This window comes from Marmota marmota, unplaced genomic scaffold, assembly GCF_001458135.2.
Source record: "Marmota marmota marmota unplaced genomic scaffold, marMar, whole genome shotgun sequence".
In the NCBI taxonomy this organism is placed as follows: domain Eukaryota; kingdom Metazoa; phylum Chordata; class Mammalia; order Rodentia; family Sciuridae; genus Marmota; species Marmota marmota.
This window is the reverse complement of record NW_025999873.1, coordinates 137480-152991: the sequence shown is the minus strand read 5'-3', so window position 1 is coordinate 152991 and position 15512 is coordinate 137480.

The window sequence follows — 15512 nt, the reverse complement described above, 5'->3', positions numbered from 1 at the left end:
TATCCCCCCAAGTTACTGGAAGTCTAGTATCTTGGGATCCTCTTTTAATGTGTCTTCTCTTTCGAGGAGAGTGATCATTGTCCTCTTATTTGGTGGGACCCTCCTCATCCAAGATTAAATGAAACTTGGGAATCAGGTTGTGAAGTCCCTGATGTCCATTCATAATTAATAGATCTCATGCATTGAGCTGGAGTCCAAAGGGGACCTGTTGTTGTAAGCATAGCAGTCTATCCTTTTCCCGATGTGACCAGGGGCATAGGTTCTTGTCATCTTGTGTCTAGTGAAACCCTATATTTTATATAAATTTTTGGTAATGACTGTTTGGGAATAAAATGTCTATCCAAAGCAGATGACCCATTGTGACTGATAATTTTGTATTGCATATTGAGTGCATTAACGGTAAATAAAACAATATTTGAAGCACTATTAATATGAGAGAGGCTAGGCTAGATCCCCTTGTTTGTTTTTGTTTGAAAAGGCAAGTTTTAAGAGTACCCTGCACTTGTTCAACCAAAGCTCATCTAGTAGGATTATGAGGAATTTTATGATTTAAAATTATATCTCATTGATTACAAAATTGTGCAAAAGCACAAGATGTCTATGCAGGGGCATTATCTGTTTTTCAATGAATTGGCTTGCCCATGGTGGCAAAACAAAGCAACTAATGAGAAATGCAAGCAGATACCTTTATAGACCTATGGGCATTAGCCCAAATGAACCCAGAATGGGTATCAATGGAAACATGCAGAAAGGAGTAAGGATGAAAAGGAGGGAAATGGCTAACATCCATTTGCCAAAGAGCATTGGAATGTAGGCCTCGTGGATTCACAGATTCACAGTACCCACGCAGGTCTCCCGGCCACCCACCCTGCACAAGAATATTGGTCTCTGCTCCCACTCAGGACACTGGGCCATAGCAGGGGCCTGAAAGGGTACACAGTGAGAACAGTTGTTGACTATAGCACGAGCCTGTTGAAAAGAGATGGAAAACATTTCATTAGTGATCAAGCATTTTGATGAAAAAAAAATCCATGGGATTCCATAGCATCTGAAAACAAAGGATAAAAGGATTTCATAGCTTCATCTGCATGAGTGTTACCCTCCATCAAAGGTCCAGGAATCTTGGGGTGGCTGTGTATATAAGAGAGGGAGATAGGACTTGTAAGATGCTGTAAAAAGTTTAAAGGGTTAAAAAAAAGGGACAGTAAATTGGAAACCAAATGAGGGTATAACACAGCTGTAAAAATATGAGGAACAAGTTTAGTTATATATTGAGAATCTATAATAATATTTAGAGTAGTAGAAAATAATCTTAGTGCCAGGATAATGGCAGCTAACTCAGCTTGCTGTGGTGAAATTTGAGGTGGGTCTAATAGTCCATTTATCATTAATAAAAGCAGACATTACTCCTCTTTGTTTACCTCCATCTGTATACACCATGATTTCATCTACGAGAGGAACAGTAGAAATTAAGAAAAAGGGACATGATTAAGGAACCTGATATAACAAAGAGAATTGGCCATCAGAAGGCATGTGAAAAACAACAGGTGCTAAAAAAAATCTGTTAATGCAACTTGATAATAGAGGAAGAACTGTAAGTATTGGAGATATAAAGTGTTTTTTTATAAGTAAGGTATAAAACACAAATGTCTGTGCCTGTTAAGGAACCTTGCAAATCTTTGACCAGTTTCCCCATATGGTTGAATATAAGTAATGATTTGTTGTGGATTGGAAGGGGCAGAACATGGTAGGCACAGGGATGTTTTGGACACTTGTTTATTTTTGTTTTCTTTGCCCCTACCGGGATGGCCTCCTGAGGCCATGCATGAAGCTACACCATAAAAGTATTTATTACCATGACATTAGTATTTGTGTGCGATAAGCATGTAATTGACTGCTCATTAAAGCAAAAAGTTAAACTTAGGTCTACTTTCAGTAGTTGACAAACAAGTTCCAGTAGTAGTAGTAGTAGTGTCAAGGTTTGTATTTGTACTTTCACTTAGAAGTTCTTGCTGGGGTTTGAACCTAGGGCCTTGTTCATGTGAAGGAAGCACCTGCTAACTGAGCTATGTCTCCAGGAGTTTCCAGGAGTCCTCACTTAAATATTTCCAGTAGCAATCAAATCTATTCCAGTGCTTCCTCTAGTAGCATGAAAGGATTTGTGGGATGAAGTTGAGAAGGCTTTTTTTGTACTGGAAATGCTTGTGTCATGGGATCCTGACCCCTCCTCCGAGAGACCAATTCCCCCCTTTTGTCCTGGCTCAGGGGGTTTTAAGGTAGTGGCAAGCAAGGCAGCTTTATGAGTTACCATTTTAACTAATGTTTTCCAATCATTAGGAACCAGGGCACAACCCATTTCCAACACTTCAATCATTTTTAGAGTAAAATTACTATTCACACCACTATCTAAAACAGTACACTGTAACTCTTTAAAAACTGCACAAAGTAACTGCTCATGCTCCGGCCGACCAGTGAAATTCAACCCAATGCAACAGCCAGCAAACTATGAAACTCCCCTTCCTCCACAGCTTGTCCCACTCAGTTAACTAGGATCCTGCTGGGGGCAGTATAGCTGCCACAGCCACGCGTATGGGGACAAAGGCAGTAAATCCCTCCTGGAAGCCGTGCATCTGGGAGTGTCTGGAGCAGCTTCAGGCAGCAGCCCGTGCCGCTGAGGTGGCTACAGCTGCTCTTTCAAAGAAACTGAAGGCCTGGGCACAGAAAGAGACGAGCTGACAGACTGAGAAACTGAGCCTTTTATCAAACACATCTCTACAAAGAAACCAAGCATATAATACCAGTACAGAAGCTCGTGGCTCCTCATGAAGCATTTCACCCATCTTCTCCCAGTCTTTCAAAAATTTTGACCCACTTTCTGGATAAAAAGGACAGCAAGAGCTTATCTCTGTCAGCAAGGCAGTAAGATTAGTGTCACTTACAGTATGTCCAGCCTTGAGAAGTAGGAAGGAAAGTTCAGCCAATGACACCATTGAACATCAGATAGAGAATTACCCATAGCTTACTGATTAGGGATGGTACCAGCTGGTGAAAGACTCATGTCTAGGGCCTGGGGATATAGTTCAGTTGGTAGAGTGCTTGCCTTGTATACAAGAGGCCCTGGGTTCAATCCCCCACACTACAAGAAAAACACTCATGTCTAAAGCCCACTCCAGGGGTAAGCTTCCCCCTTCCCTTGTTACCTGTCTGAGTGGGTCTCTACCAGGGCTGATTTTGTTGTCCCAAACTGCCTGTGGACTGGGAGGCCATGTGGGGAGAGAACTTTTCTCATGTCCCAAAGTTGGGTGCCATTTGTTATGAATCTTCTTGTGCAGAAACCTGTAAAGAAGTGAACAGAAAAGAGAGAGTCAGAGGAAAGAAGACAAAGTGGCTTCCTCTCTGTGTGATCACATTTATTTTATCCCCAAATTACATGGCTCCTATTACCATGACTACTTAGTATTTCTTTAACCCCCAAGTGTTAGCTAATCAAGATAAGGTACAGGTTAATACAAACACAGAGCCCCTTCTCCCCAAGGACGTCACTATAGAAACTAGATAGCCCACCTACATAGTTATCTTCAGCTTCAGGGGGAAACTGCTGGGCATGCAAATTGTGGAAATCAGAGCACCAGTTACCCACCAGGAGTTTGCTCACCAGGGAAACACTTCCCTGAATATTTCCACTGTCAGAATACTGACAAGCCATTGCTCCTTTGGAGACACTGGCTAGGAGGAGAAAGAAAATGCCTATAAGAACAGTTCCTGGTTCTGGCACCTCTTTCTTATTCCCTGGACCCGAGAAGTCTGGTGCACCAACCTGGGGCTCTTCCTCAACTTTCTCCCTCTGGTTGGTCTGCTTCTGCTCTTTCATGTTTCTTCCTAGCTTAGCTCTTTACCTCTGCCAGGAATGAGGCTATTTTTAACCTGGTTAAGTTTGCTTCTCATTCTTAGGTCCAGCTCAGCGGTTTCAAAAGTATTAATGCCATTCCTGAATTTCCCAGACAAAATTGATGATCCTCTGCCCTGTTCAAGAAACAAGAATACAGCTGGTCTTGAAAACAACTTGGGCCTATTACTCAGTCCAGTTAGGAAAAACACCATGGACAACAGTGGGGTCATCTTAGCAAGGGGAAAAGATTTCTCTGATAGGATTTGAAATTGTGTTAACAAGTTTGGGGGAGAGTTCAAGGAAGAGGAGTTTTCTTCTGGAGTGCATGCTGTCAGGAAGCAGAGAATTCTTAGTGTGATCTTACATCTTGTCTAGAAGAGAGAGGACTAGAATAAGGTGAATGTGGAATAGAAGAAATGCAGCAATGACTTACAGTTAACCTGGTTAGAGGATGCTGGTGACTTCTTTGAATAAAATTATGTCCAGGTTTTAACTGTGTCAGACATTATTACAGAATAGTATTTTTTTTTTTTGGAGGGGAGGGGGGTACCAGGGATTGAACTCAGGGGCACTCGACCACTGAGCCACATCCCCAGCCCAATTTTGTATTTTATTTAGAGACAGGGTCTCACTGAGTTGCTTAGTGCCTCTCTTTTGCTGAGGCTGGCTTTGAACTTGTGATGCCCCTGCCTCAGCCTCCTTAGCCACTGGGATTACAGATGTGCGCCACTGCGCCTGACCAGAATAGGGTTTTATTTTGGTTGGTTTTGTTTGTGTTTTAATTTTGTTTTTCCTGATCACTTGTGCTTTCACACTTGTTGGGTACTGATGCTCTGTGAAACTGTTTATGTTTCACAGAGACAACCTGGGGTACCTTCCTATCTCTGTTGGGAGCTGCCCTGGACAGGAGCTGTGAACACACCTTCAAGTCCTGGACTGGCATGGTGTTGCACCCTGTAGTGCAATTGGACTTGACCTCCACTCGGATAAGAAAGGTGCAGCTCTGGGAGTGGGCGTCACCCGATGGGGTTGAATGACACCTACCTGTTTGCCCTTTTTTTGGATAGAATGTTCCATGGAACAGCCTCCCCAATAAAACCCAGGTTCAAGGCATGTCTCTTTCTTGTCTGCCTTGCCTCCTTTGTGGAAGCTGGGCCAGAAGAGCTGTTACAGAACCCAAAGAAAAAGGTATTTCTCTGTCTTTGTGTGATTATTTCATGCCAGCCCAGTTCTCCTGGAGTGACTCTGGCTGGTTTAGTCATGGGTCATGACATATCTCTGTGAGTGTCAGCTTGGGGTCTAAATCCAGCATGTGTTTTGTCCATGTAAGAGTAGAAGAAATGCACCGACACAAGTCCCTGTAAGTAAAAATGCCCTGTAATCATTGAGGCAGAGAAGGAAGTGAAGCCACTACAAGGCAAGAGGCACCAAGCATGGCTAGCAACCAGAAGAGGCTAGAAATTAATGAAGGTTCTCCCTTGGAGACCCTCCAGGGAGAATGACCATGCTGAAACCTTGATTTTTGACTTAGAGCTTCCAGAACGTCAAGGGAATAGACTTGTTTGTTTTTAACTATCCAGTTTGTGGACCTTTGTTTAGGCAGCCCTAAGAAGGTCATATAAGTACCTACTATATGTTAGGTCCTGGAGTCAATGATGGAGAAGATATAAGACCCTTGTCCTTAAGAGCTCAGTCTAGTTGGGGAGATAGACTTGCCCTTCCCACTCCCTGCTGTGAAGAGAACACTTTTCCCCAGACACTGCCTGGTCAGGATTTACTCAGCTTGGCATTCAAGGCCCCCACTGACCACCACCCTGCCAGCCTTTCTGCTTTCATATTCCTTCTTCCCATTTGCAGTTAGAGCTTCAGAAACACTGAACTCTTTCTGAGTCACTGCACAGGCCACACTGCTCAGTGCCTTCCCTGATGAACAATGGTAAAGTTCTGCACTCATCTCCCCTCTAGGCTGCAAGAACTAGATATTATGGGTTTTAAAAATATTTTCTTTCAGTGCTAGTGATCAAACCTAGGGCCTTATACATGCTAGGCAAGTAGTCTACCACTAAGATGTATCCCCAAACCCCATCACTGTAGATTTTCAAAATCACTCTACTGCTTAGCAAAGTGCCTGGCAACAGTACATAAAGACTACTGAAGAAAATGAGGTTGAAACAAATCTAAGCTGGGCATGGTGACCCACATCTACAGTCCCAGATACTAGGTGAGAGGATCACTTGAATTCATGAGTTGAGAATAGCCTGGGAAAAATAGTGACACACTGGATCAAAAACAACAAATCTAATTCAGTGAAGTGTTTGCCTAGATGTGGTTGTATGCACCTATAATTCAAGCTTCTCAGGAAGCTGAAGAAGGAGGTTCTAAAGTTCAAGGCAAGTCTGGGGCAACATAGTGAGACTCTAGATCAAAAATCAAATACAACAAAACAAAGTCTAAAATGAGCACTAGAGATCTTTTTGAGGACATGAAAATATTCTTAAATTGGATAGTAATGGTGTTACACAATTCTGCAAATATTAAAAATCACTGAATTCGGGGTTGGTGTTGTAGCTTAGTGGTAGAGCACTTGCCTAGCATGTGTGAGGCTCTGGGTTTGATCCTCAGCACCACATAAAGATAAATAAATAAAATAAAGGTATTGTATCTATCTAAAATTACAAAATATATTTTAAAAAATCACTGAATTCTGTATATAAAAAGAGGTAAACTTTGTACTGTGTAAATTATGGTAATGCAAAATTCTTTTCTGAAATAATTCAAAACCACTTGAATGGCTAAAAGGTAAAAAATACAAAGTGCAGCAATAATGCAGGTGCACCACAATTGGGAATGTTTATGGGCTCAATTGCAATATCTGCTGGTGAAAAAGAAATATATACTGACTTAATTCCACTCGTAGTTATATGACCCATGTGCTAATTAGGTTTTTGTCACTGTGACCAAAATACCTGAAAAGAACAAATTGGATAAGGAATGGTTTATGGTATCAAAAGTTCAGTCTAGGGGCTGAGGTTGTGGCTCAGCAGCAGAGTGCTTGCCTAGCATGTGCAAGGCCCTGGGTTTGATCCTCAGCACCACATAAAAATAAGTAAATAAAATAAAGATATTGTGCCCACCTACAACTAAAAAATAAATATTAAAAAAAAAGTTCAGTCTATTGTCAATCGACTCCCTTGCAATGGGCCCAAGGTGAGGCAAAGCATCATGGTGAAAGGGCACGGCAGAGGAAAGCTGTTCAGCTCATTAAGGGCATCTGGTGGCAGGCCATTCCCCTCGTGCTAGGAGTGTGAGCAACAGGCTGCTTACCCCATAGGCATAGCCCTGGAGTGAGGCCATATGTTGTAGTCTTAGCACTTGCTCCATGGCCTATTCCTCAATTGGTCACTGCAAGGGTAGTTAGCAGAAATTGCATTGGTGGCTGCCTGTAATCTGCTTAGCTGCTGCCTGAGTATATATACATGGTAACTGCAATAAAATCAGATCTGCTTCCTGCTTGGTGTCTGGAGTTATTGATTAGTGACTCCTCAGCCACACTCTCCTCTACCCTGTTCCATGGACCTCCTGGCTGGATGAGAGAGAGAGAGAGCCCAGGCAGCTGGTGCCTGAACAGGGACTGAGGTAAGCCTATAAGACAGGGTGTGGCCCCTCACACAGCAGTGAGGAAGGGGAAATGGGGAATCTACTGAGTTCCACCAAAGACTCGCAGCTGCAAGTGCTGTGCACTCTTATGCTAGAGATTTAATTCTGAATAAGAGAGAAGCCCAGAGGTTCTGGGATGTTGTAATTGATACCAGTCCATGGATAAGTGCAGCTGATGTTTTTGATCCTAGGGTATGGGACAAGATAATGGCAAATGCAGACAAGCTGAGGTGAGACAGGGGTATACTCTACCACTACATTTTTTCCCTATTGTGACAGCCATTCAGCAAAGTTTAGGGGGCCCTACAACAGACCCTTTTCATAAAATGATGGCCCCGAGGGAAGATGAGGCTGTGAAAGGGTGAAAAAGGCAGGGGTGACAATCTACCTCAAAGCAAGCAACTGCAGCAGACACAGGAAAGTGGGGGCAAGAATCTACTTCAAAGCAATGAACCACAACAGCTGCAGGAGGGAGACAGACAGGAAACAGTACCTCTAGCCTTCATGGTGCAGGAAGAGGTGACCACAAATGGTGCAGGTGCACCTTCTACTGACAAAGATTATATCCTTCACTGAGTCAATGGCAACTGTTTCCTTATGAGGCAATGCCAAAGCCAGTAAAGGACTGTGACAGTTTGGAAGTGGCCAGGCCACCGGACAGGCCCAAGCCATGGTCTCCCACAAACCCATTCCAGGAGGCCAGAGATTCTTTTGAAGATCTATGTAAGATAAGAGATGAGAAGTGGGGTAAGGGGATACAAGTCTTCCCAGTCAACATGGCTCCCACACCATAGCACCCTGCCACTTGGTATCCACATGCATTGGGTACCCTGAAGGAGTTAAAAGAGGTTGGGCCCCCAGGGGCCATTTGCAGAGCAAATGAAATGAGGGTAATAATGGTTTCATAGAATTTGGAAATGTTCCATCGAATCACTCAGTCTTGAATTTAATTGCCCTCAAGACTGGAAAGACCTAGCCAGAGCAGCTCTTGAGCCTGCAACATTTTTGAAGTGGAAGGCATTCTTCTGTGATAAATGTGAACAGCAGGGGGATTCTAACCACACCACAAATGTTAACCTCCCAGCTGAATGCTTGCAGGGAGAGGGAATCTACAGTTCCCCTGCTGTACAGGATACAGGCCCACCGAGGTGCGGCTCTGTGCTCTGAGAGCCTGGAGGAAGTTGCCAGCTGGGGGAGGTACAGTTTCTTAAGGCAGAAAGCCACTGAGGACTTGCCACAGTTTATTGACAGAGTAAACAAGGCAGTAGAAGGGAAGGTGTCTCATGAAGGAGCTAGGGCAGCCTTAGCCAAGGAATTGATCTGGGATGGGCTAAATAAGAAACATAAAGCAACAGCGGTGCCAGTACAAAATGGCACACTGGATGACTGGATTTTGGTCACCCAGGGTATAGGGACACAAGCAGCTCAAGCCTCTCTGTGGTCCTCAGCCATGAGAGCTGCATAAAAGCAAGACTGAAGAGGCTTACAAGCAGCTAGTCAGAGGCTGCAAAAAATGTGGACCTTTTCTCCCCATTGGCCCTTTACAACCTGCTGGAGTGAATCCCTGAGGATTAACATCTAATGCTTTATAGCAAATGGCTGTCACTCACTATGCAACTTTTGGAAATTTAAAATATATTCATGTAATTATTGATGTCTATTCAGGCTGTGCAATGGCCATAGCCTCCACAGGAGAAACCACCAAAAAGGCCATTTCTCAGTTATTAAAATGTTTTGGAATTATAGATGTTTCCATGTTTATTAAAACTGACAATGGGCCAGCCTATACTAGCAAGAAATTTCAAGCATTTGAAATGATTGGCATATACAGCCCTTACCTGGGATCCCCTACAACCCTTAGACTCAAGGCATCATAGAAAGAACACACAAGGAATTAAAGGCCATGCTACAAAACAGAGGGGGGGCGGGGAAACTATACCAAGTCCCCTTGCAATGCCTTGAAAAGAATCTTATTTACTTTAAAATTTCTTTCAGTTTCAAAATTTTCTACAGAAATAGCAGCACATAAGCATTGGGCCCCCCTCACAGGGCCCTCCCATCTACCTATGGTCTCATGGAAGGGTCCCATAACAAACATATGGGATGGTCTTGGGTCCCTTCTAACCATGGATTGAGGGTTTACATATGTTAACAGGAGCCTCACCCCATCTGGGTGCCTGCCAGAAAGTCAAGCCCTGGACCCCCAGAACCATCAACCAAGAAGATGAGGAAACTAACTCTGGAGGAGAAACCTCATGAACAAAGAACTCAACAATGCAAATGGACCTCATGTAAAGTAACCTGGGGTGATATTAAACGTCTTGTTGACAAAGCCACCAGATTGGCTCCTTTGCTTGGTGGCAATCCCATCCCTGGGCCTATGACGATGGTCCTAGTATGTGCAATGCTCACTGCTAACAGTGAAGCCTCCCATGAGTTAAATTGTGCTTTGGTCACTAGGCCACTTTACCAGTGGCTAATTGGAAAGGGGCTTTACCCAAGCCCTTCTCTAATAATTCTAACCTTATTGATCCTGAGTTATGCATCCAAGAGGTAACCATACCCTGGAATACCAGCATTTCCATACCTACTCTGTCCTTTTTTTTTTCTCTGTAGAAGATAATGAAACCTACAATCCAGGCAGTCCCCTCTGTTTTGCTCATGCCAATGAAACTATTGTAGATAACAATAAGAAGTCATATGTTGGGCTATCTCTCACTGACCTTAGAGTTATAGTTAATGCCACCTATAGCCATAGACACCCCCATGGCAAATGCAAGAAACCCTTGCTGCCAACATGCCCAACAACGCTTTTTGGAGAGCCTCCTCAGATAATGATGGCATCCCATGGAATCAGTGTGTCACTGCCATACCTTATCTCCTTGATAAGAGGAATTTCTCTGGAGAAACAACATCTATGTGCCTGAGTGGGTGCAGCTCCCTGGAATGTAACCGATGTGCCCCCAAACCATATGGGCCACTGCAGTACCTGCTACATGGGACAAACCATTACCAACTGGTATGCAGGAAATCAGTATGGTATGATGGATATCACGCCAATATTGCTAGCTGCTAGACCCATCAAATGGCCAGCAGCTGGCTGGATGGATGGCTGTATATTGAGTCCAGTCTCTGACCATGGATTTGCCTTTGGGCCAAATTATACCCATATGCACAAGCTTGTGTTACACCACCCTTTGCCATGCTAATAATCAATGATACTGATGGCATAAATATCACTCATACAGAGATCGCTTGTGCAGTCAATACATCATGCTGGCTCACAAATTGTCTAACCCCTGCTATGAAAGCCAAACATATATTTATCCTCAGAGTGCCCCCAGCAATCTGGCTTCCAATGAACCTGTCCAGAGAGTGGAGGAGTCCGTGGGACATGGAGATGAAGAATCTTCTGAATGAAATCCTACACCAGACAAGGTGTGCAATTAGTCTCATCATTGCTGGGATTATTGTCCTGGTAGCTGCCATGGCCACTGCACTGCTCTGCTCACTCAGAGTACCCAGACTGCTCAGACTGCAAACAATTTGTCTACTGCCATGGCAGAAGCCTTTGCTGTTTAAAATGACTTAAATAAACTGCCCCGAGCTGCTATTTTAGTCATTCAGCAAGAACTAGACCTTCACCAGGAATAACTAGATATTCTGTTTATGTTGCAGAGGCCCATTTGTGACCCTAATTCCATAGTATTTGTGTCATCCAATATGCTGTATCTAAAAATGTAACCTTACGCTTCTCCGATTTTTCTCAGTATATTAAAAGTTTCTTGGATGCAAACTATGTTATGACTATGCACAGCCTTACTAAGGCAATTGCCAAAATTAATGACTAAGGTGTCTATCTTTTTTTTTTTTAGAAAGAGAGAGAAAGAGAATTTTAATATTTATTTTTTAGTTTTCAGCGGACACAACATCTTTGTTTGTATGATGCTGAGGATCGAACCCTGGCCGCATGCATGCCAGGCGAGCGCGCTACTGCTTGAGCCACATCCCCAGCCCAACTCAGGTGTCTATCTTGACAACCTCTTCTTTCTTCCAGGGATTGACTGACCATTGGAAAAACCTGATATTCAAATTAACTAATCCTTATAATGCTATTACCCTGGCCTTACTGTTTCTAATAGTGATAATATTTTCTTGTGTTGTGAGACGCTTATGTAAAGGCCACTGAATGAAAAACAGCAATGCTGGCTGAAGTCCTTGCAGCACAGTCAGAGGGGGGAGATGTGGGAACAAGTGCATAGAGTACTGCATACATGGCATACACTAAGGGTGTCTGAGTGGCAGGCCACTCCCCTTGTGGTAGGCGTGTGAGCGGCAAACCACTTACTCCATAGGCACAGCCCTGGTCAAGAGGCCATGTGTTGTAGTCCCTGTGATTGCTCCCTGTCCCACTACTCAATTGGTCGCTGCAAGGATAATTAGCAGAAATTGCATTGGTGGTTGCCTATAACCTACTTAGCTACTGCCTGAGTATATATACATGGTAGCTGCTCAATAAAATCAGACCTGTTTCCTGCTTGGTTTCCAGAGGTCTTGATTAGCGACTCTGCAGCCACATTCTCCTCTACCCTGGTCCGTGGACCTCCTCGCTGGATGAGAGAGAGCTCACACAGGGAGGCTGAGGCAGGAGGATAACAAGTTTCAGGACAGCCTGAGAAACTCAGCAGGATCCTGTCTTAAAAGAAGAAAAATTGAAAAGGACTGGAGATGTAGCTCAATGGTAAATCACCCATGGTTTCAATTCCCAATAGCGCACCCATGCGCAGAATCATATAGAATTATAATTTGTACATCATAAAATATAATCATTTTACATGGAACACTGCCATGCTTTATGAGAAATAGAATTTTTCCATAATTGTGAAAAGTTCTTTCCCTCATTTTCTCAGGTCCCAGGCAAACCATCGATTGGCTTTCTGTCACTGTAGATTGATTTTAATCTTAATTTTATGAGACTCTCACAGAAAGGGTCTCATACAGTATTTCAGTCTTTCCTGTCTCACATGGTCTTTTTCTGTATTCTGTCACTCACACTATTTTCTTTGAATGCTGGTGATCAAATCCCAGGCCTTGAGCTTTCTATGCAAGCACCCACCACTGAATGACATCCCCAATCCAGTCCTCACACAAATGTTTTTCAGAAGCACCCACAATCAGGATTTCATTTTATGAATATATCACACTTTGTTTATTCATTCTTTGACCAAGGGACATTTTAAATATTTGAAAATCACCCAAGAGACATATGTGCTATTCCCAATTTTGGAGACTATGTTTAAAGCTGCTATGAACATACACCTACAAGCTTCATGATGCATGTTTGTTTTCATTTCTCTTGGATAAGTACGTAAAAGAGGGATTGCTGGGTTTTAATTTTTTGTATGATTTTATAGGAAACCAAGATATCACTTTACAAAGCATTGAACCATTTTAGATCCCTGCTGGCCACGTGTGAGGAGTCCCTCCACAGTCTCACCAACAGGATTGTCAGTCTTTGTGGCAATCAGCTTTCTGTCACTGTCATAAAATACCTGAGACATAAAGATCACTGAGATAGAACTTAAAAAGAGGAAAGGTTTGTTTTGGCTCAGGGTTTCAGAGGTTTCAGTGCTTGTCCCTTGGGCCTGTGACTGCACAGCATGTCACAGTGGGAGCACATGGTCAGGAAGCTGTTCACCTCATGGCAGCCAGAAATCCAAGTGACAGACAGGAAGGAAGGGCTGGTTTCCCAATGTCCATTTTTAGGGCACACTCCTGATAACCTAACCTCCTCCCACTAGGGCTCATACACTGAAGATCCCACTCCTCCTAATAGCACCAGGGATTGGGGACCAAGGCTTCGAAACATGGGCCTTTGGGGGAGCCTTCAGATCCAAACTACAGCAGTCTTATTTTTAGCCATTCTGTTGCCTAATGGTGTGTCATTGTGCTTTAAACTTATATTTTGCTTAAAGCTACTGACCCTGAGCATCTTTCCATGTCCTTTTTAAATATTACAACTCATATATCTTATTTTGTTAAGCCCCCGTTTAAATCTTTTGTTATTTTTGAAGATTGGGCTATTTGCTTTCTTACTATTGATTTTTAAAGGGAAATTCAAATAACTGGTCTTTAGTCATTACCTATTTTATTATTATTTTTCTTTATTTATTCAGCGGTACTCAGGATTGAATCCAGTTGTCCTCTACCACTGAACTATATCAGCTCATTTTTTTCCATTTTTAAAGTTTGTTCTACTTAGTTATACATGACAGCAGAATGCATTTCAATTCATTGTACACAGAGTACAACATTTCAATTCTCTGTTTTTACATGATATAGAGTCACATCATTCATGCAATCATACATGTACCTAGGGTAATGATGTCCATCTCATTCCACCATCTTTCTTGGCCCATATGTCCTCCCCTCCCCACCCTCCCCCTTGCCCAATCCAAAGTTTCTCCATTCTTCCCATCCCTGCCCCCCATTATGGATTAGCATCAACTAATCAAATAAAACCTTCGGCCTTTGGTTTTTTGGAATTGGCTTACTTTACTTAGCATGATATTCTCCAACTCCATCCACTCTTCTGCAAATGCCATAATTTTATTCTCACTGAGTAATATTCCACTGTGTATATATATTACAGTTTCTTTACCCATTCATCTATTGATGGGCATCTGTTGTTTCCACAGTTTAGTTATTGTGAATTGAGCTGCTATAAACATTGATTTGGCTGCATCACTATAGTATGCTGATTTTAAGTCCTTTGGGTATAGGCCAAGTAGTGGGATAGCTGGTCCGTAAGTGGGATAACATGGTCAGGAAGCCATTCACCTCACGGCAGCCAGGAATCCGAGTGAGAGACAGGAAGGGCTGGTTTCCCAATGTCCATTTTTAGCTGGGTCAAAAGGTGGTTCCATTCCAAGTTTTCTGAGGAATCTCCAAAGTGCTTTCAAAAACAGTTGCACCAATTTTCTGTTCCACCAGCAATGTACAAGTGTACATTTTTCCCCACATCCTCACCAACACTTATTATTGCTTGTATGCTTGATAATTGTGTTTGTGACTGGAGTGAGATGAAATCTTAAGAGTAGTTTTGATTTGTATGCTTATATATCTTCTTCTGAGAAGGGTCTGTTCAGTTTCTCAGCCAATTTATTAGCTGCATTGTTCATTTTTTTGGTGTTAAGTTTTTTTTTTTAAATTTTTTTTATTGGTTGTTCAAAACATTATAAAGCTCTTGACATATCATATTTCATACATTAGATTCAAGTTGGTTATGAACTCCCAATTTTACCCCAAATACAGATTGCAGAATCACAACGGTTACACATCCACATTTTTACATAATGCCCTATTAGTAACTGTTGTATTCTGCTACCTTTCCTATCCTCTACCATCCCCCCTCCCTCCCCTCCCATCTTCTCTCTCTACCCCATCCACTGTAATTCATATCTCTCCTTGTTTATTTTCCCATTCCCCTCACAACCTCTTATATGTAATTTTGTATAACAATGAGGGTCTCCCTCCATTACCATGCAATTTCCCTTTTCTCTCCCTTTCCCTCCCACCTCATGTATCTGTTTAATGTTAATCTTTTCTTCCTGCTCTTCCTCCCTGCTCTGTTCTTAGATGCTCTCATTATATCAAAGAAGACATTTGGTATTTGTTTTTTAGGGATTGGCTAGCTTCACTAAGCATAATCTGCTCTAGTGCCATCCATTTCCCTGCAAATTCTATGATTTTGTCATTTTTTAGTGCTGCATAATACTCCATGGTGTATAAATGCCACATTTTTTTTTATCCATTCATCTATTGAAGGGCATCTGGGTTGGTTCCACAGTCTTGCTATTGTGAACTCTGCTGCTATGAACATCGATGTAGCAGTATCCCTGTAGCACGCTCTTTTTAGGTCTTTAGGGAATAGACCAAGAAGGGGAATAGCTGGGTCAAATGGTGG